The sequence below is a fragment of the Dipodomys spectabilis genome, unplaced genomic scaffold (assembly GCF_019054845.1).
Source record: "Dipodomys spectabilis isolate Male_0828 unplaced genomic scaffold, ASM1905484v1 ptg000001l, whole genome shotgun sequence".
Lineage (NCBI taxonomy): Eukaryota > Metazoa > Chordata > Mammalia > Rodentia > Heteromyidae > Dipodomys > Dipodomys spectabilis.
This window is the reverse complement of record NW_024870678.1, coordinates 8,548,938-8,570,747: the sequence shown is the minus strand read 5'-3', so window position 1 is coordinate 8,570,747 and position 21,810 is coordinate 8,548,938. Positions and strand designations below refer to the sequence as shown.

The 21,810-nt window shown below is 41.4% G+C and overlaps 1 protein-coding gene across 1 annotated transcript in view; it reads right to left on the bottom strand.

The window, feature by feature from the left end:
* Dse (dermatan sulfate epimerase) overlaps positions 1-19,708 on the bottom strand; it is a 45,652-nt gene extending 25,944 nt beyond the window's left edge. The window contains exon 1 of the mRNA XM_042680046.1: positions 19,485-19,708. The gene's annotated coding sequence lies outside the window, so the exon portion shown is untranslated. The remainder of the gene's footprint in view (positions 1-19,484) is intronic.
* Between the last annotated feature and the right edge of the window lie 2,102 nt (positions 19,709-21,810).

Here is a 21,810-nt window from a genome sequence, read left to right as displayed (position 1 = left end):
ATGGAGAGATGAAATGTGTGTGATGATCTGAGTTAGCCTAGACCCCAATGCAGAGTAAGAGTTCAATAGATAATTTGTTTCTAATACAAGATCATTAACTTCAAACATGTAAGATTAATTTATCCCATCCATAAAGCCTTTTATTTGACAGCAACTAAATCTTCATAATTTAGTTGCAATATCAATCAATAATCAGAGGTGCTAACTGATCAGATCCAGGCCATGAAACTTATTAAACTCTTCAATGCATCATTTGGAGGCTCGTGCCTATCATTATAAATACTCAAGAAGCTGACAACCTGTGGATCATGGATAGAAGTCAGCCTGGGCAGAAAGGTTGGAGACACTCCATCCCCAAATAACCAGCAAAAAAATTTGCTGAATCGAAGGTATAGCTCAAGTGGTAGATCACCAGACATGAGCATACAAGCTGAGTGAGAACAGCAGCTAATGTTCAAACTTGCAATTTCAAATCACAGCTGAACTAAACCATGCAATGCTCAGGAAACCAGAGTAGGTCTCCTCCTACTACAAACTCATGAAGGCAAACAGATACGCAGGTTAAAATGGCTGCTTAGGAATCCGAATGGTGCCTCCGTGGGTCCATTTTTCTGTAACTTTAAACAAACTAAAACTATGTCTTCATTTCTAATGAAATGAAAAATGTTATTTTCTCTCGGAGATAGATTAGGAGATTAAATGAGCTAATATCTACACAGTGCTTACTACTTAGTGATAAGGTTTTAAACACATACACACACTCTCTCTCTCTCTCTCTCTCTCTCTCATTCTATGTAATTTATCTCAGAACATCATCAGTTGTTGAGACCAAAAAATTGAAGCACTTTCTTGGGTTGAGACCAAAAAATAGAATCACCATCATGTCCTTAAATATGTTCCTGATTACTCCCCTGTAACATGGATAAAATAACAGTACCTTCCCCACAGGGTTTCTGTGAAGCCTTAAAGGGGTTCCAGGATATATAAAATGCTCAATTAATACTAGTAGCCACCATTATCTTGTTCATGAGAATGCCCAAGTTATTCCAACGGAAAGGAAATGCTCCATGACCCCACAAGGAAGTGTTCATAAAACTAACCCAGAGAACTTTATTCCCAAAATAGGCGCAATGCATTGTCTTTTTAACAACCTTGCAGTTTCGGGAACCTAAAAATACCAAATGTTTTGACAAATATAAAGCATTTGATGCCAAAAGGTTTGTCCTTCCTGCTCAATTGTATGATAATAACTTTCAGTCTGCATATTCTAAGTAACTAATCTGAGGAAAACAGAAGTCTTCAAATCTAATACCACTTCTTCACCAACTAGATAAAAATTACTGATAGGTATGTGCTGACAGAAAATATCCTAAAAGCAGAAACATGTGACATGTAACAGATGAAAAAATTACTTCCAACTTCAGTATTTTTTATAACTCTAGAGTTTAATGGAAATTCATTTCTCATTTCTTGTAAATGACAACACATGTTAACTTTCAGTGGGTCATCTCTTTTAAATTTGTACATAAAACTCCTTAATTCTGTATCAGCACACCCTCATCCCTCAATTTTTAGATATGTGATTTCTTTTCTCACCACTATGATGGTCATTTAATGTCAGCTCATGGGTTATGAAGGACATTTAAGTAAACATTTCTGGGAATGTTGGAGGAGAAGCTTCCAGGAAAAAATAGCATTTCAACTGACTAAAGCTAATTGAATTGCCCTTCTCAATGTAGACAGGCTCTTCCAGTCCTTTAAGAACCAAAAAGTAGTAAGGGGGAGAATCTCTCCACCCCCCTCCCCCGCCTTCCCTCCTCCTTCCTTCTCTCCTTCCCATCCCCCTCTCTGCAGGACTCCTTGTGCTAAGACACTGCTCTCCCATCCTGGGTGGGGATTCCCAGCAATTCCTAATTCTCAGACCTTTGCATTCATTAATTTTACTATACCTTCAGGTTGCAGACAGCCAATGACTGGAAGTTGAGATTTCCCAACTTCCATAATCTGAATCATTTCCCTTCATAGAATTCTTTCTAGACAGATTATAAGAGGCTGACAGATCTCTTGTTAGTTCTGTTTCTCTGAAAAGTCCTAAGATGCCGATGAAGACTATTCAGGCCAAAGCCATGCTCTGAGACCTCCTTGAGAAACTGAGCAGTCATCTCTCGCTGCACTCTTTCCCAAATCCTAATTACCTCTAATATCATCCGCCAAATCCTTCTTATGCTTTTCCCCAAGAAAAGTTATTGCTTGTACTGTGATCATTTTACCACATTTACTCCCGGGAATTATCTTGTAGGACAGCTTTACAAGCAGAGAAGTGAAGAAAGACCTCGGATGGTTAAGTACACTGTACAGCATCACTCAGTAGTGGTCAGGTAATGTCTTCCTGATGTCAGAGTCAAGAGTTTGCTTTGCTGTGCCCCACTTGTTTTCTTCCCATGTGCAGGCTCCAGTCCCCCGACCCTGGAACTTCTCTCATGTACATGGTCCCATGACCTCACATGGTGAGACGCTACAGGTCTCCTAAGCTCACTCCCATCTACTTCCTCCTAATTTGGCTGCCCAAGATACTCATCTCCCATTTAAACCTAAGTTCATCTTCCATTTAAAACTAACCTCTTACTCTATTTTTCCCAAGTGGTTATATGAAAATCACTTTGATTTCTTCCTATCCATTTCCCCCTATATACAATTTTGTCACCAAATTATGCTTCCACATATGCAACATGAGTCTACATTGTTAAAACAGACTCCTGATTGAGACTTTATTCTAGGATTCTGTATCATCTTCTAAGGTTAACTTTCCTTCATCTGGCTACTTTTCTAGAGTCATTCAGTACCATATATACTTGCAGCAAAATTTTTTTCTGGCTCTTCAAGCCACTTTTTGTATAATTCTGTAGACTGGTCATAATTTCATCTACTGCAGATTTTCATGGGAAGAACTGCAAAATATGTTGAACTTCTCTTGTACAATCTACTCTGGTCCCCTCATTTATGGATTTAGCTAGATTTTCTTTTTAGAAATACAAATTTTGAGTATGTACTTCTATTATCCCTTTAAGATCTAGCACCAGGCCCTTCCAGTTTATCTTCTCACAATGATGGCTCTAAGAAACAATAATCCCACATTCAATGCCTTACCACACTAATTCAGCAGGCCTAAGCTACTCAAACCCCTACATATTGATCAGTTCAGAAGAGAATGAGTTCCAAGATCTTGGAATATACTACTAGTTGATAGAGTTTGCGTGTGTGTGTGTGTGTGTGTGTGTGTGTGTGTGTGTGTGAGAGAGAGAGAGAGAGAGAGAGAGAGAGAGAGAAATTGAGGGCTTTGGTTCAAGTAGTACCAGTTTGATCAGATATTGCAATGGTTTACAATGAATTTCTGTCCCTGCTAGGGCATAGGTAATGACACGCTCTCTGGGCTCTGTTAATAAAGGCACTAATGTCAGTAATGAAGGCTCTGCTCCCATGACCTAATCACCTCCCCAAGGCTCCACGTTTGGAGTGAGGATTTTACATAGGAATTGGAGGTGGGGGGGGGGGGGGTCACATCCAGACCACATCTTTTTCTATTCTATTCTTTGATTTCAAATTTCTTCTTTTATTAAATGTTTAATTAGCATACATTAATAGCACTAGGGAGGTTTCATCGTGACGATTCCATATCTCCTCCATTCTACTGCTGTAACTCCACCCTCTCTTCCTTTTTCAGCGTATATATGTTTGGGTGATGTATATGTTTATGTATATTTATATATATATATATATATTATATTCAGTCAGAATAGAGATTTTTTTTCTTTGCTATGCTTTCTTCCCATGCTGCAGTGCCCCAACTCTGGAACCCTGCAAGATATTATATATAATAGCATATATTATATAATAGTATATATTATATGTACATATATATGTAATACACTCTGCTTTTCCTTTCTGTTTCTCTTATACTATTTTCCCATCCTTACAGTCCTACCTTCACATTCAAGTCCCATCATCATCATCATCATCATCATCATCATCATCATCACCATCATCATCATCATTTTAAGTTTAAATTCCACAAATATGTGAAAACTTGTTATTTAGCTTTTAGATCTTAGATTATCTTGCTCAACATGATGGTTTCCAGTTCTATCTACCTTCCCACAAATGCCATAACTTCATTTTTCTTGTAGAATAATACTCCATGGTGTGTGTGTGTGTGTGTGTGTGTGTGTGTGTGTGTGTGTGTGTGTGTGTGTGTGTGTGTGTGTGTGTACAGTTTCTTTATCCACTCATCAGTTGTTATGCATGCTGGCTGCGCCACAGGTTTGTATTATGAAGAGAGCAGCAATTTTCTTGTCCAATAATTTACATTCCTCAAGCTATATGCCCAAGAATAGTATCTTTTTCTTTTCCTTTTTTTACTGGCGGTACCAGTTTGAACTCAAGACCTTGTGATAGTTAGGCAGGTGCTCTCCAATTAAGACAAACCCCTAGCTCTGGACGTGCGCTGTTTTATTAAGTTTTAGACACTGTCAAAGAATAAAATATGTAGATGTTAAGCAAAAGGCCTAAGGAAATTCACAGGAAAGTAACTTGGTATTTTACTCAGAATTTTAGTTCAGTTGATTAAAATGAACATTGTTGGGTGTGTGGGATGATGTTTTCATCCTCAGTCTTCAAATGCTGATCTATGACTTTTTAAAAAATTAGTGGATTTTTTGTTTATTTTTCTGCTGCTCACATTCTGCAACATTTTTACTTTTCTTTGATTTTCATTATTGCCTTACAGCTCATATTCCTTGGCCTCAAAATCTTACGGGACTTTCTAAACACATCCTCCTATGAATCATAATCAAACTCAGAATACCACAGACTTGGTTTGTAAAACAATGACACATACATGTAATTAACCCAAAGACTGAAGACTGTCTTCCCATACTTCTCCATTTCAGTTTCTAGCAACCAATCCTGCCAGGAATTCAAGCACTACCTCCTTTTCCCTCTTCTAGTTGTAACCTACTTTTCTATTCATCTTTTAACCATCCGCAAATTCTGGTGGCTATTCCTCTAAATCTGTCCACTTTCCCCACAACCATGATGTCCTGCACAGCCTCCGAACCAGTATCGCTCATTTAAACTGATCTCCCTAAAGCTGATCTCAACATAGCAGTCAGTGTCATCCCCATCCATCAGCATTCAGCTTAAATACTGTTCTGCTTTAAAAAACCTCAAGAACTAGGAACACCTCATGTGCACAGAAACAGCCTCACTGGAGCCAGGGAGTCAGTGGCTCAGCACTTAGGAAACACTTGCAAAATAGTTATTGACTGGGTAAATTTAGCTAATGTGAAAGATGTAAACCTTGAAATAGAGATAATTACACAGCTGTACAAATATATTAAAAAGAAGCAATAAATATCTTTTTGTGTGTGTGTGGACTGAGACAAGCCATTTGGAGGTGAAATGCACTCAATTCTAGAACCCTGAGGACCATGCAGGGTCATTGTGAGAATTGACTAAGTGCTGCAATCTGTGCCCAGTTTGCTCTCAACCCTCCCAGAGGTACTAGGCTCTCACTAGATCTTCTCCAGGCTGCCAGGCAGGACTTGTCACCTCCAAGTCTCTCCAAAGCCACCAATAACATGCCAGGTACACTATGATCACAGTCCATGTCCCAAATATCTTTTTGTTTCCTTGATGGTTTCCTTGAGTCTTGTCAGGGTCTTAAAAAGATTCTGCCTTGAAACATTCAGCCAACCAACATGGGATTATACATCTCAACACCCTTTCTTGAGAACAGCAAGACTTCTACTTTCTCATGTTAAGACTTCTACTTACACTGTTCTGCTTTGAAATTTACAGCAATCCGCTTCATGTTCCAACTTTTAACCTATGCCCAAGGATATTATTATTATGTAATGATTTTTGCTATAGAGGCTTTATTAGTGTTACTTTTGCAAGTGTTTAAGAAAGTATCTTTTTTTGTACTGCTAACATTTTTTCATGCCATGAATTAAAGTGAAGAAGGTTACTACTCTTTATCATGTCTTCTGTAAGCTATACCAGTCCTACTATAGTGTGCTATCATGTATGATGGCGGATAGTTATAGCCATAGCTTTAATGCATTACTAGTTAGGAAAGATGTTTTGAGGAAAAGAAAAATCTTCACTAGACTGTTGGAGATTGCATACACCATGTAAAAGAACAAGAATTTTTGAGTCAATGACCTGGATCCACATGACAAAAAAAAAAAAAAAAACCCAAACCAGTAAACAAAAAACAAGCTTTTGGGGGCTGGGAAGGTGGGTCAGTGGTAGAGTGCTTGCCTTGCATGCATGAGGCCCTGGGTTCGATTCTTCAGCACCACATAAGCAGAAAAGAAAAGCCGGAAGTGGCGCTGTGGCTCAAGTGGTAGAGCACTAGCCTTGAGCCGAAGAGCTGAGGGACAGCGCCCATGCCCAGAGTTCAGGCCCACGACCGGACCCCCCCAGAAAAACACACACACACATACACAAAACAGGCTTTTGCAGAAATATTCCAACTATGTTTCATAGCTGTAAAATTACAAGATGCCCATGTCACAAGACCACAGGAAAGATGAATAATATAAGCAAAGTTCCCAGTCCCATGGTTAGCATATTAAAGGTATGTAAAGAGTTCTATTTTATTTAAGAAAGAGAGAAATATTGCAACTCAAATCTAGCAACACTGCCAGATACATAATGTTTATGTCTGTGTGCACGCACAAGGTCAGGAATGCTGAACTTGGTGTCTGCAGCCTTGTCTTGATGAATTGACTGTCTGTTCTTCACTTCCTTTAGCATCCTACTTAGATAGTGCGAGTCTATTCTTGGCATCTCATTGTCTTTTCTCCTGTGTAATTTATCTACCCAAACTTTCATATTCACCTAACCCATCAGGTCCTTTTTCCTTAGCTACTGATTTTGGTCAAACACGAGGTAGCCCTCTTGTCCATGCTGGAGAAAACTGTACTAACTTTTGAGAAATTTTTTTTCTCATGTCTTGACTCAAACGGATGTGGAAGCTATCGACCCACTGGTCTTGGGATTCTTATATTCAATGAACTGGGAATGGAACAGAAGATATCAAACAAAGGATTTTATGAAGTAACTGACTTGCCATAACTCTCTATCCCCTGATGTGCTCTCCCAAGAAGGACAAAGCTCACATTCTCAAAATCAGCAAGCAAGAAGGAACTAGCCGCCTCAGACTCCAAGGGCATCTCTTTTCTCATTGACTCCAGCAGTGAGCCCTGTGATTATCTAGAGAATGGTGTAAGTCTAGGCAAACAAGACACAGAAAAGCCAGGACCAGCTACCTAGTCAATGGCCAACAAATCTACAGATATCTCTTTTCCATAATCCTTTCTGTTCACCACAGCCATAGCATATAGTTAAAAGATATGACTTGGAATCTGTTATAGCTTGAATTCTCTTCCCTCCCATATCCATACACCAATTCAGAGGTCAAAATCCAAACCCCTCATCTCTTTGGAAACAAAGAGATTGTGGATTTTACTGGATGACATGATGTTATAAAAAAAATTGAAGACAGACACACAATTACATGTGAAAATGAAGACAGAGATGGAATGAAGCATCTATAGTCCAGGGATGCTAAAGAACACGAACACGAACACACACACACACACACACACACACACACACACACACACAACCACCAACAGATTAGAAAGAGGCACAGAACAGTTTTTCCCTTATCATCTCAAGAGGAATCAGTTTGCCAATACCTTCACTCTGCACTCCTAACCTCCAGCATTGTGAGACAATACATTTCTGGTATTTAAGCCACCTATTTGTGATATTCCCTTATGGTAGTCCTACCAAATTAACAGAGTCCTAGCTCTACAATTTCCTCATTCCTTTCCTGTATTTACTTTTTTTAAATTAGCGCGTGTTGATTATACAGGTGGAGATTTCATTATGACATCTCCACTTATGTACACAATGTATTCAAATCAATTTTACTTCCTCTACCACTCTCCCAATTTGCTCATTTCTAAAGTATGTATTATAGCTCTTATTGTATCTATGTCAGATACCAATAAAAACATACAGTGGCTAACAAATGCCATTCTCAGATTTATTACACATACTTTGAACATGCATGATCAGAGACATTTCCCACACACATTATGGAGCTTGGATGCTGCAGAGAAGCAGCTCTCAGTCATCCCTACATTATATAAATTGTGTTAAAACCCTACGTACCCTGAGCATTTCCAACAAAGTCTCCTTTGAACTACTGGTGATATCAAGGGCCTTTGTATTTCACACAGACCACCTTTACCCCGGTCCCACATACATAGTGATATCATCCTCTTTCCAAATTGAGGCACAGAACAATTGAGTGGGTAATCCAAGTTTACACAGAAAGTGAAGAAGACAATCTATAAACCCAGGCACTCTGACCAAGACTACTTATAAAACACTTAACTTTTTGCAACCCACAGCACTATTGTCTAAGTAAGTACGTTACCATTCAATCAACTTCCCTACAAGGCTTTTCCTCAGCAAAATGAACCACTATCTTCCATCCATGTGCTTCTGCATCCAGCAATGGTGCGCCATCGTCTTACCAGGTATCTTTCTACCCACAAACTCTACCTCCGATTTACCTGTACATCCTTGCTTAATACAACATACTCTCTTCAGTGGGATCCCATCTTCTACCTGCCAACAACCAAACTGATACTCTTCTCGTTCAAAGGAGTTTCTTTAATGGAGTTTACCTTGACAATCTATAATCTACAAGCTACCTCCCATGCATTACTCCATATTTCTGAGAATTCAGGAACCATGCCAGTTATTAAGGCAGCTTCCATCTTAAAAGATGATGAAAGACATAAAATATTTACAAAATCCATGAAAACAGAAGGAAGTCAGTTTGCATGAGAATGATAAATTACAATTGGAATGTACAGTTAGCACTTCATATGAAATGAAGGAAGAACAACACTACGGTACTGTCTGAACTAGAGTTTAAAAGGGGTCTGGAAAAATGTCATCAGCTTTTCAATGTCTCTAACCATTTGGTCCTAACTTATAAGCATACTGAATTATTTTAAGTTGCACAGTTACCTTCTTTTCTTACATTTACAATTTCAGCCCTTCGATACAAAAGTGAGTTGAGAGGGCTGGGAAGGTGGTTCAGGAGTAGAGTGCTTGCCTTGCATGCATGAGGCCCTGTGTTCAATTCCTCATCACCACATAAGCAGAGAAAGCCAGAAGTGGCGCTGTGGCTCAAGTGATAGAGCGCTAGCCTTGAGCTGAAGAGCTGAGGGACAGCACCCAGGCCCAGAGATCAGGTCCCATGACTGACAAAAAAAAAGGGGGGGGGGCGGGGGAGTTGAGTTGAGATTGATTTCAGGGTTAAGCAGCTGGGAGTCACTCTTAGTCATTTTTGTCTTTCCTACAGTGCCAAGCACCATTGATTACATACAATAGAGGCCTTCAAAAACATGTGTGGAAAACAATGAAAGACTATATGAAGAAGGAAGGAAAAGGAAAGAAAGAGGATTCTATAAAAGTCAGTAAGTCAAGTCCTGGATCAGGCAGGCAGCCATTACTTTTCTGCCATCTCCTCCTTGCCTCAGCTGTCTGTCTTGTCTGCTTTTATTTTACTTTTTTCTTTGTTTAGTTTTGCATAAAATCCTTTGAGGCTCAATTCTTTCTTCCTTCCTAGTTGAGTATTTTCTGCCCTAGTAACTCTCTCCAATCTCTTGCTTCCTGTAATCCTATGCACACTTTCTCCCTTCAGCCCTGGGTTGTTGTTCTTGTTTCATATTCAATTATCCTAGATTTTACAGCTAGATTTTACAGCTTCTCAAGGCTGAAAAACACATCTTATTTATTCTGCATGTCTCCCATGTTCCTGACACCCAGTCATCTCCTTAAATACGAAAGTACCTGGCAAATACTTGCTGAATGAGTAAGACCTTTCAGTTGCCCTATCACTCAAGTGTAGTGTCCTTTCATCTGGCTCTCCAAGTTCAGAAGTGCATTGGAGAAAGTTATACATCAAAGGGTTCATTCCCAAGTAACAAAGATTTATCTTTTGGACAACTTGCAGTCTCTGAACAGTCAAAGGGGGAAAAAAAGGAAAAGGAAAAGTGTTAGAATACAAAGAAGGATTTGTTAAATTAAGCACCATTATTCTGTAAGCTCAACTGACTTTTTTTTAGGTACAAGGTATATAAGTTTAGGGAATTCAGTTTATAAATACTTATATGCATGTGTTTTCCAATATGTTTCTCAATGATAACATATTTCAAAGACAAAATTTAACAACTTTTTAAAAACAAATTGTATTTTAAAGTTTTTACAGCACAGAACTATATTTGTTTTCTTCTAAGAAGAATGATTCTATGGCAGTCACACGAAGTCCTAAAATATTAATGATCAAAAATCTTAGGATCTTAACACAACATATAGCTATAACAAGATACCTCAAGAATATGAGTTTCTTTGTAAGGGAACAAAAAGGTGATATCAAGATTTATACTAGTGTTTAAGACAGAATAAATTGAACGACTGCATAAAAGCAACAGGTCAATTCTTAGTTTGTTCACTATTCCTGAGGTCTCCTTAGAATCAGCAGGCTTTAACTTATGGAAGAGTTTGGGTGAACACAGAGGAGGAAGTTAAATACTTACCTCAAAACTAAAGAGGCCAGAAAATACTCTAAGAGATCTTTGTAGGTTTTCTGTGATTCTAAGAGTCAGTTTCCTTTGAGAAAAGTAATTGTGGACAGCATTTTAAAACTGCTTTAAAACTATGGGCCCCAAAACAAAGTTGAGCCAGGTGCTAGTGGTTCATACCTATAATCCTAGATACTTAGGATTAGGAGGCTGAGATCTAAGGATTGTGGTTCAAAGACAGCCCATGTGGCAAACTGCATGGGTCTCTTTTATCCAATTAGCCACCAAAAAGCCAGAAGTGGAAGCTGTGACTCCAAGTGGTAGAGCACTAGTCTTGAGCAAAAAAAAAAAAAAAAAAGCTCACATACTAAGTACAATAATGTCTGATTTTCATGTTGAGAAAAATAACAGAACCACTGGTCTGAAACCATAGGATGACTCTATTCAAATTCTGTTTTCTTTTTCTTTTCATTTTGTTGGTCATGGGGCTTGAACTCTGGGCTCGGGTGCTGTCCCTGAGCTCTTCAGCTCAAGGCTAGCGCCTTACCACTGGAGCCACAGTGTCATTTCCAGTTTTATGGTGGTTTACTGGAGATGAAGAGTCTCATGGACTTTCCTCCCTGGGCTGGCTTTGATCCGAGATCCTCAGATCTCAGCTCTTAAGTAACTAGTAAAGGCTGCTGACTAGCCAAAATTCTGTTTTCTTAAACAAAACGAAACAAAGTTCACATTGTTTCTAACAATACCATTATTCTTTTGAACCATACAGACAGCTACAAACAAGAAGCCTGGAAGAGTAGTTTCCAGGACTCTCTGACATGGACCACTTCTTGTTAACCACATGACTAGTCAAAACCTCACATTTGCATGTGACCACCGAGATTCCTTCCCTCCACTGCAGGTCTGGGTCTACCATAGAAACAAAGCAGAAAAAAGATTATAATTATATATGCATATAGACATGAACATACATGTCTATGTATATAAATACATACAAATGTGCATGCATGTATAGATGTGTATGTGTATACATATATATGGTCTCTATGGAACACCAGAGATGTTTTTGAAAAATAAATGTCTAGGAGTTGAGGACTCAGTCCAATGAAAGAACTGTTGCCTAGCAAGTGCAAGGCATTTGTTCTTCAGCTGTGACCAAAAAATAAGCTAAAAATAAACGTCTAGAATAAGTGAACTATAGATGGGGAATCTAAGTACAGTATGGTGGATTTGCTAATTAATTTTATTGTGGCAGTCATCACACAACATATAAACGTAGCCAATGAATCTTTGTCAATTAGATATTTCTTTAAATGTGAAAAAAACAGCTTCATTGGGAAAAGGCAACACACTCAGTGCAGGCAGAGCAATTTGAAACATTTGCTGAATGAAGACTGAACCGAGTTAATATATCAGTATTTACTGAATCAGGCAATTAAAAAACTTTGCTTTAATAAAAGTTCTAAATAGAAACTGTAAAGGCAGCTTTCACATAAAACAGTAGAACAGTCTCTTCTACATCCTATAATCAAATCATTCTTCATTTCCAAGTTTTCCTAGTTCAGATGAGCAGAAGTCACAGAAGTCAGTCAGAGCTGCAGAAAGCAAAATCAAACATCCTTTCAGATAACCTCATTTAAACCCTGCTAGACAGAGAGAAACTCAGTCTCCTTCAGAAATCCTAGAGGACAAACCATTATAAAAAACTTCCCTGTATTTAGCATAAAGCCCTCTTGATGCCTGCTTCACGTTGATTTTCCTTTCTTTTTCTTCAGGGAAGATAGAAAACAGCTGTTCAACATTCTCTGCGCATACTCTTTCATTTCAGCCTGGCCCACTGCCCCTTTGGAGAGAAGTGTAACCGCTTCAGGTGACTCCAGAGTCCAGCTGGTCGCTGCCTGAGTAGCCATGGGGCTGGAGAGCCTGTCCGCCTTCCTATGTATATCTCATGGGAAATGCCATTAACTGGCAAAGGTCTCAAGAAAAGATTTTCCCAGAATTGGTGGACTTCTAAACATCCATCACTTACAGTCAATCTGCAGATAGAGTAGAACAATAAAAGCAGGCCACTGTGAGAGTGTAAGTGTACCGTCAGCACTGTCTAGCTTAGCCGTTTTCCTGCAGTCAAGCATCTTGGGGCTCACTTCCTTTCTACTTGGTGGATTTGTGCTGACTGCACATTAGCATGGGATATTTTTGAGCTACTTGGTGACTTTTGTCATGTAGTTCCCCAGTTTCTTGTCACGGACTCAACTTTCTGGATAAAAGTAGCTTTAGAATTCAACAACACTTTGTAGAAGAAATACAAATGGCTAATAGATACAAGAAGGAATGTTCAATATCCTTCAAGTCAAAACCACACTAATATTTCATCTCACCCCAGTCAGAATGGCAGCCACCAAGAAGACAAACAACAAAAGATAGTGGAAAAGGAATCCTCATAGGTTATACTGTTGGCGGGAATGAAAAATAGCAATACCACTATGGAAATCAGTATGGAGATTCAAAAAAAATACCAAAAAACGAATAGATATCGCCTCTGACCCTGCTATATATCACTACTATGCATATATTGGAAGCATAGGAAATCAATACACCAAAAAAAAAGACACCTGCTAGTTGGTAGAATCATCTGAGGTGGCCAAGAACCGATGAACGGATAAAAAAAGATGTCACACACACACACACACACACACACACACACACACACAATAGAAAAGTATGAAGTCATAAATAAAAAATAAAATAATGTCATTTGCAGGAAAACAGATGGAAGTAGAAAATGTCATTTAGAGCAAGACAAGCCAAACTGAAAAAAGAAAGATATTGTCTGATTTTGCTCATTTGTGAAAGTTAGATCTAGAAGACATGTTTATGGACATGAACATATGCATACACACACACACAAACAAACTTAGAAATTAGTCTAAATAAGAGACTACTTAGGAGAAGAAGGGGAAGGGAAAAGTGAATAACTGAGACACACTACAAGTATGTATGAAACTAGTCTATAGAACCTCAGTGAAAGCTGTTGAACAATAAGGGATTAGAAAGGAAAGGAAAGAGAAATTCAATAACCTTTCTACATGCCAATCTAATCTAAGAGTGCTCTGTAAATAAGAATCAATTGCTAGCTAATTATTCCTCAACTGAGTAATCTACACTGGTTCAAGAACGTAATCTGCAAATTACTGCATTGTACATCAAAATTTATACAAACAACACTCCAACTGTAGAAATCCCCAACAAATACCTTGATTTTCCTTGGAATAGCTATGCAACAGTAAAGCCATTATATGGCCTGCATATTTTATCAATAAAAATATTATAGACCCAAAGCTTAATGAACCCATTTCCCTTACAAATTCCTTTTAAGAGTTATGAAATTTGGATTCAGCCTTTTTTCAGCTTAATTTATTCATACATTAAATGCTTGTTGTTTGTTGCTGATGTAAAGAGTGTAAATGTCTTCCATAGTCTACACTATTTTAAAATCTTATGGCATGTGTGTTTGCAATGAATATTTCAAGTGGGAAGTGTAAAATGACAGCTTTTTAAATAAGCTGGGCACCTACTCAATTTCTACTAAGAGTAGGGAAGCTAATTTAAACACACACACACACACACACACCACTGGGAATTTAATTTAATATCATTATCCTACTATATTTCACATTGGTAGAGAAAGGAGGCACCATTAATTCTATGAATAATATCCAGAGAAGTTTTGTCCTAACATGCACATACATACAATACGTGGCAAATTCTCTCTTACCATGTCCATCTACTTTGTATGTATACTTACTGCACATTATTACTTATCTAAAGACCATAACTACTCCTGAATATAAATTACAAAATGGAATGCCAACTATCAGCATTGCCTATACTTCTACATATGGAACAGGAAAATTCCAATTCAATTCCAAGGGAATTGAAACAAACAGAAGGCAACCTAGTGATAATACACATGAAAATGCATAGTGGACTGAACAAACTGCTCCATTCAAGAACCAAATAGCCTCAGCTATCTTTTCTTCTCTTTCTAAATCAGAATCACTCTCTTTCTTCTCTGTCATCTCTAACAGGGTCTGTGGATACTCTTCCTCCAGCAGGTTTATACTTTTCTAGGCTCTGAAAAAGAATCTGGAATTCACACCTTCAACCTCAACGGGCTACAGTGTGCCCATATATAGCAGAAGTTAGCAGTACCACTGGTAAAACAACAGGGATGAAGTTTGTTAATGGGAAAGACTGAAGTTGGTTAATGGAAACTGAGCAATCAGCCCAAAACTCTTGCAGATGTTAGTAGAGGCCCCTGGACAAAATCCTCAGAGGGCTGGAGGGGAGGAGAAGAAGAGGAGGAAGCTGGGGAAATGGAGGTAGGAGACAGAATGTGGGGGAGGGGAGGAGGTATTGTGTTGTCTATAAACAACCAGTTAAAAAAGCTGGAGAAGCACATAAATAGTCTAGAGGAATGACAGTTTATGGGCAGCAGTAATAAAAGGCTAACTGAAATATAAAGTTTCTAATTATATGAATTTGGAGCCACAAGGAAAAGTATCATTAAATGTTCAATTAATGTTAATCTCGTCAAGATATACCATTAATTACTTATAAAATGACAAACAAGCATCTTACCTTCTGTATTTCCATTTTCACACTACCAAAAGTAAAGAGCTAGAAGTGTGGTTCATGTATTGAAGAGCATGCCTAGCAGTGCAAAGTTCTGAATTCAAACTCCACCACTACCAAAATAAACACAATTTTAAAATGTAAGTAAAATAGTTGCTATAGGACACTCCCCATCTCTGCTAGGCTAAATTATGAAAACATTAGGATCCTTGGAAAGCAATGAAAAGTTACTAGATAATTTGAAAACCCAAGTATTACTAGAACTACCTTCTCTACTAGGGGCCTTTCCTCTTCACCCGCTGTCTATATCCCTGTGAATGTAGAGACAAAATTTTATTAATAACAATGGCCTCTCTCATCCCATTCCAGACACTTTAGACTTTTCTTCTGGCTTGATTATTTCCTGAAACACTTCTCAGCATCATCTAACCAAACCAACCTCTCATATATAGCAGAAGTGGGACACTAGCTAGTAATCAGATTCTGTGCCAAGTGCAAGTGGCTTATACCTGTAATTCTAGCTACTCAGAAAGTTGATATCTGAGAATCACTGTTCAAACCAGTTCAGTAAGGAAAGTCCCCGAGTCTCTTATCTCCAATTAGTCACCAGAAAACCAGAAGTGATACAAAGCACTTTGGGTGAAAAACATCAGGATCAACACCCAGGCCCTCAGTTCAATCCCCACAACAAAGACCACAACCCAGGGCGGGGAGGGAGGGAGAGAGGGAGAAGGAGAGGGAGATGAGAGAGAGGGAGGAGAGGGAGAGGGAGAAGGAGAGGGAGAGGGAAAGGGATCAGAATCTGTGATAACATATCAATGGAAGGTTGTTTTTAAAGAACAATTAAAATATTACACACTTAATGCAAGGTTTAATATTTAAAGGAGAATTTCCAATGAGACTGGGCAATAAAGCTAAGAAGTATATTTATTTATTTATTTTTGCCGGTCGTGGGGCCTGAACTCTGGGCCTGGGCGCTGTCCCTCAGCTCTTCAGCTCAAGGCTAGCGCTCTACCACTTGAACCACAGCGCCACTTCCAGCTTTTTCTGCTTATGTGGTGCTGAGGAATGGAACCCAAGGCCTCATGCATGCAAGGCAAGCACTCTACCACTGAGCCACCTTCCCAACCCCATGAGAAGCATTTTTTTAAACATAAGTTTCTAATTTTTTTTATTATCACCAAATAGGTATGACTGATCAGTTCTTCAGGAGTCTGAAATCCTAATCTTACTGTCCATTTAGCCACTAGTTCACCATATGAATTTCATGTGAAAATAATTTCCCTTTTTAATTCTCTTGGCTTGGACACTGGCCTCATTCCCATGTTGGCACTGATTCCAGGTCTGTAAAATTTTGTTGTGCTGTTCAAATATCTGCTAATAATTTGGTAGCCCCTCGGAGAATTTTATTCTACAAATCACTATTGTATAGGGGAAGATAATTCTGTGATGAGAAAACCTTAAGGCATTTCGCAGAGTCCTATCTTTGCTCACATACGCTCTTTCGGCAGGGGTACTGGTCATCAGCAATTGTAGGTGCCTTACAGATGAGCAAAGATCCAGCCCCTCTTAGAAAATGGAATAAGGCATCTGCTGTGAAGTTCCCTCATTCCCTCTATCACAGTGCCCACTTTTTTCCAAAGGCCTGTCACAAACACAATAGTGGATTTTTTTTAATTTAGGGGTCATTTGAGATGAGGGGGGAAAATAATACACACACACACACACACACACACACACACATATTCTGCCAGGAGCCCCTGGCTCCTGCCTGTAATTCTAACCTACTCAGAAGGCTAAGCTATTCTAATTACCTGAAGGGTTGTGGTTCCAAGCCAGGCCAGGTAGAAAAATCTTCAAGATTCTACCTCCAATGAACCAGCAAAAAGCCAAAGTGAAGACATGGCTAAAATGGCAGAGTGTATTTATTGGAATATACATATAAATAAGTGTATACTTATATATAAATGTATACATACATATACATATATGAATATATGTATATACATGAATATTTATATACATGTGTGTATATATACATATACACACACACATATATATACACATATTATGCATACATTATTTGGGATTCAAGCATTCCAAGGGTTAAGTAATATTTAATATATGCATGACTACAAAATGCTAGTCTTTTACTAATTTCATTGCCTTCTCTGAAAACAAAGATGACCATGAAACCCAAATTGAAAGACTTTTTGGTTGGTTTGGGGACTTGAACTCAGGATCTGAGCACTGTCTCTCAGCTCTTTTTGCTCAAGGAGAGTGTTCCACCACTTTGAGTCACAGCTCCACTTCCTGTTTTCTGGTGATTAATTGGAGATAAGAATCTCTCAGGTTTTCCTGTCCGGACTGGTTTGACCCACAATCCTCAGATGTCAGCCTCCTGAGTAGCTAGGATTAAAGGCCTGAGCCACAAGTGATCCTGCAAATTGAGAGATTTGCACCTTCCTTGTTTCCTTTCCAGTCTCTTTTTGAAATCACAATATTAAAAATCCTGTCAGTTCTTTCACGCAAAGCAGTATTATCCAAAATAAGTAGAAATAAGGGGCAAAATACAGCCAGTCACACACAACACTAAGAAATGCTTAAATAAATGTTGTTTCCTTAGAGAATGCAATTTCACTGATGTGGTTAAGCTGCCTTCAGAGATTAAAAAGATTTTTATGATGAGGCACTGGCAGACATCTGTGAAATGAAGTCCTTCTTCACCTCAAGAGAGGACTGCCGGGTCTTCCCGGAGCTGGCCAGGACGCAAGGCTGACCTCATTGAAATGCACTGTGCCCGCTTATTTATTTAGTATTCCATAAATACTAAAGAGGACACACACTGTCGCTGCGATAGGACTGACCTCACCTGGCAAACCCCGCTGACTTCTTACCAAGTATTTTCTTTCCTTCCACCAGGCTCCAACGTTAGAGGGGGGAACTTGGTCAAGGGGGACCAAGAATGGAACCCTATCCCCCCTCCCCCCCACCCCCCCCCCACCCCCCGCAAAGCCCTATACTGTGTCTGCTGCACATTTCCCTCAGCGTTTTTTTGCTTTTTAAAGAATTGCCTTTTACTAGGTGACGGTAGTATCACATTTAATCTGAATGTTAACAAGGTACTTTGCAGGATACTTTGTATTTAACTGAAACTTGATCACACTGGCTCTCACATCCTCTAACTCTCGGGTGCTGTTCATTTGTGTTTTCTTGGCTTTCCCGAGAGGGCTTGGGCTCTTCATAGCCAACCCTAGCACCCCAGGGTCCCGAGCTGAGGAAGGCCCTACATTCAACCTTCTCTACATTTCGAAAAGGCAGAAAGGCAACCCAAGAGGCAACTCCTCAGTGATCCCTACATTTTCATCCTTCCATGACGGGTCTGTGATCTGAACAGCAGTAGTATCTGAATCATCTGAAGGAGAGACCCTCAGTATTTCATTTCATAGAGATTATGACCTCCTGAGAATTCTTCTTGAAAAACAAGACCTGGAGAGAGGGCCCTCTGGGGAAGGATAGACTGCACAGTGTGGAAACGCACTGAAATATCTCCACGTGCTGAGAGGCTCCGTCTCGGGTGGAATGTAACATTATGCCACGAGGAATGGGGGAACATTCCCCCTTTGGAAAGCTTTTATTTCACCAAGATCCCTAGACACCAACGTGAACTCTGACCTAAAGAACTCAGGTAGAGGCGGTTCACGCCTCGGCAGCCACAGATTGGGTTTCAGGGTGAGTACCTGCGGGCCCCCGAAGCCGAGCCCGGCGGCCCCGCCGACGGCGCTGCGCAGCCCGGCGTCCCGTCCCCCGGCCCGGATCACTGGACCCCAGCCCGCCCCGGGCCTCCCGAGGTCGAGCCGCCAGCCCCAGGTTGGGCGCCGCGACCACTCCCCACTCCCGGCGAGGGCGGCCGCAGCCCCCGCGGGCCGTCCGGGAAATCGCAGCTGGGCCACTCGCTCCCCGCCGCCCCGACCGCGATCTCGGGCTTCTCCCGGCGCGCGGGACTCGGGGCTGGGGTGGAGGGGGACGGAGCGCAGCTCTCACCCCGGACGCGCGGCCAGGGACGTGGCTCCGGGCTTCCCCGCGGCGCGCGGCCGCCCCGCCGCCCGACACGCCCGACCCGTGCGCCGCGCTCCGGGCCTCGAGCGCCGCCCCCCGCGCCCCACGGCTTACCGCTCCCCGCCGCGGCTCCGTGCTCCCGGCGGCGGCGCCTCTTCCCGCAGCCTCGGCCCCGGCTCCAGCCCCTTCCCTTCCCCGTCACCCCAGGGCGCCCGGGCGCCCCCCCCCCGGCCCGCCCCGGGCCCCTCGGAGCCGAGTCCTTAGCGCTCCTGCAGCGCCATGGATGCCGGTGGGCGCCGCGCCCCGGGATGCGCCGCTGCAGCCTCGGCGGCGCTGTGAGGTCGCTCGCGGGCGGGCGGGCGGGCGGGCGGAGGGTGGGCGCACGAGGCGGAGGGCGGGCGCTAGGGCTCCGCTGGAGGGAGGAGAAGGAGGAGGAAACCGCAACGTCACCAGAATCTGGGGAGGCGAGGGTGGGGAGGGGGAACCGGGATCCCCTCCCCCGGCCGAACCCCGACCTCGGGCCCGCCCCGCTCTCTCCTCCACTCCCGGGACTCCGCGCGCTCCGGGCGCAGCTCGGCCTTCCAGGGGGCTGGGCCCCGACTGCCCGCACCCCCGTCCTGCCAGGCTTTTTTGGCTTCGGGTTCGACTCTGGAGTGACACCCCAAGGATAGATAACTTTGGGAGGCCCAAGGGGGAGGAGGCTTCTGTAACGCTCGGGGAGAAGAGAGACCGGAGAACTTAAAGAATTCCACTACCCTGCCTGCTCCCCTCCGCCATCTCCAAATAGTTACCCCAACTCCCGGCCCTTTGCTCTCCCAACTTGATGAGGGAGGGAATCCACCTCGTCCGGAGCTGTGCTGGCCCCGGCTGTGCCCGCACTGAGCTCCGCACAGGGCACACATTTTAATCATTGCAAGATAAAGGGTGTAGAGCTGGGCCCTTGGTGTTTGCAACTCACAAAAGGAAATCTCATTTATCTCATGTGTATGCCTCTGTGTTTGTGTGTGTGTGTGTGTGTGTGTGTGTGTGTGTGTGTGTGTGTGTGTGTGTGTGGAAGAGTGCAATCTTAATAGTCAGGATCCTCTTTCTCACAAAATGTGAAAAAACAAACTCAGCTTGTCTAAACAGTCCAAGTGAGAAGTGTCCAGACACACACACACACACACATACACACATAACCGGGACCATCACCTCGGCTACATAATTAACTACACCTCACACTAGACTGTAATTATTGCAAAAGAGTTGGACTTACCCATTCATTAGAATGGGAAATGCTTTCCTCACAAGCTAGCTTTTCTAGCCGCTTTCTAAAGGGCCATCTCCAGCCATCCGGCCCAAGAGGTTCTCAATACCTAACCCAGCTACCCTTCTGATGGGAGAAAGAAATTGTGGGTTTTGCATTTAAAAGATTCCTCACAAACCTGACAGAAGGAAATGGTGTTGTCAAGCTTTTAAAACGCCCACCTGCGTAAGCCACTGATTTGTTTAAACTTCTTGATGTTTTCAAAATGACTTGAATATGATGCAGATCCTTACTTATAGGTCTTGGAAAGGTGAGGCAACTTCAGAGGATCAGTGTCCTCATCTGTATTACTCCCAGTGAAAGGCAGATACAATGGCATAATGACTACTGCTGAGAGTTTTGCTATTTCCCAGGGTGTGTTCATTATTGAGATAAACTGCCTAAATGTGCCAACTGTAGTATGAGTTTGATTTCCATTTATCTCCTCAAAAATGGAAGAGACCTTAGAGAAAACATCTGGTTTGATTTATTTAACTTCTCAACAAGTGCCCATCTAAGCCAGTGATTTTCCTACCTAACACCCTAAGATATTTCATCAAAGGGAGTGAGGTCCCCACACCAGACCAGTGAATTAGAATCTTCGAGATTAGCATTGAAGCATTCCCATCAGCCTTGTAACAGCTCTTCCCAGATGATCATACTGTGCAACCAACACTGAGACAGTACACACTGTCATTTGCTCCCCTTTATTCTCCACATTTACCCTTGATTAACCTAAAAATCTGCCTCTGGATGAGATCTACTTTTTGCAAAGACCCTCTTTTCCCCTGTGTAGTACCTCTTACTAGACCTGTAGGTCTACTCTCTGAAGTCTGCAGGATGCAACTAGCGTTCATTCCACAAGAATCCCTGTCTGTATAGCCACCTCCACTATCTTTAATTCAACCACAAGACTTTTCCAGTGTCCTTCTCAAAACCTGTTTCACCCAGAATCAGAGTGGGAAAATGTTTAGGAACTTTGCTTTAATTACACCACATTTGAGCTGTCATGGCAGAAATGTTACCTCCATTGACTCCTATATTGCAATCTACTAAAACCCTCAGAGGTAAAGTGACACACACACACACACACACACACACACACACACACACACACACACACACACACACACACACACACACACACACACACAC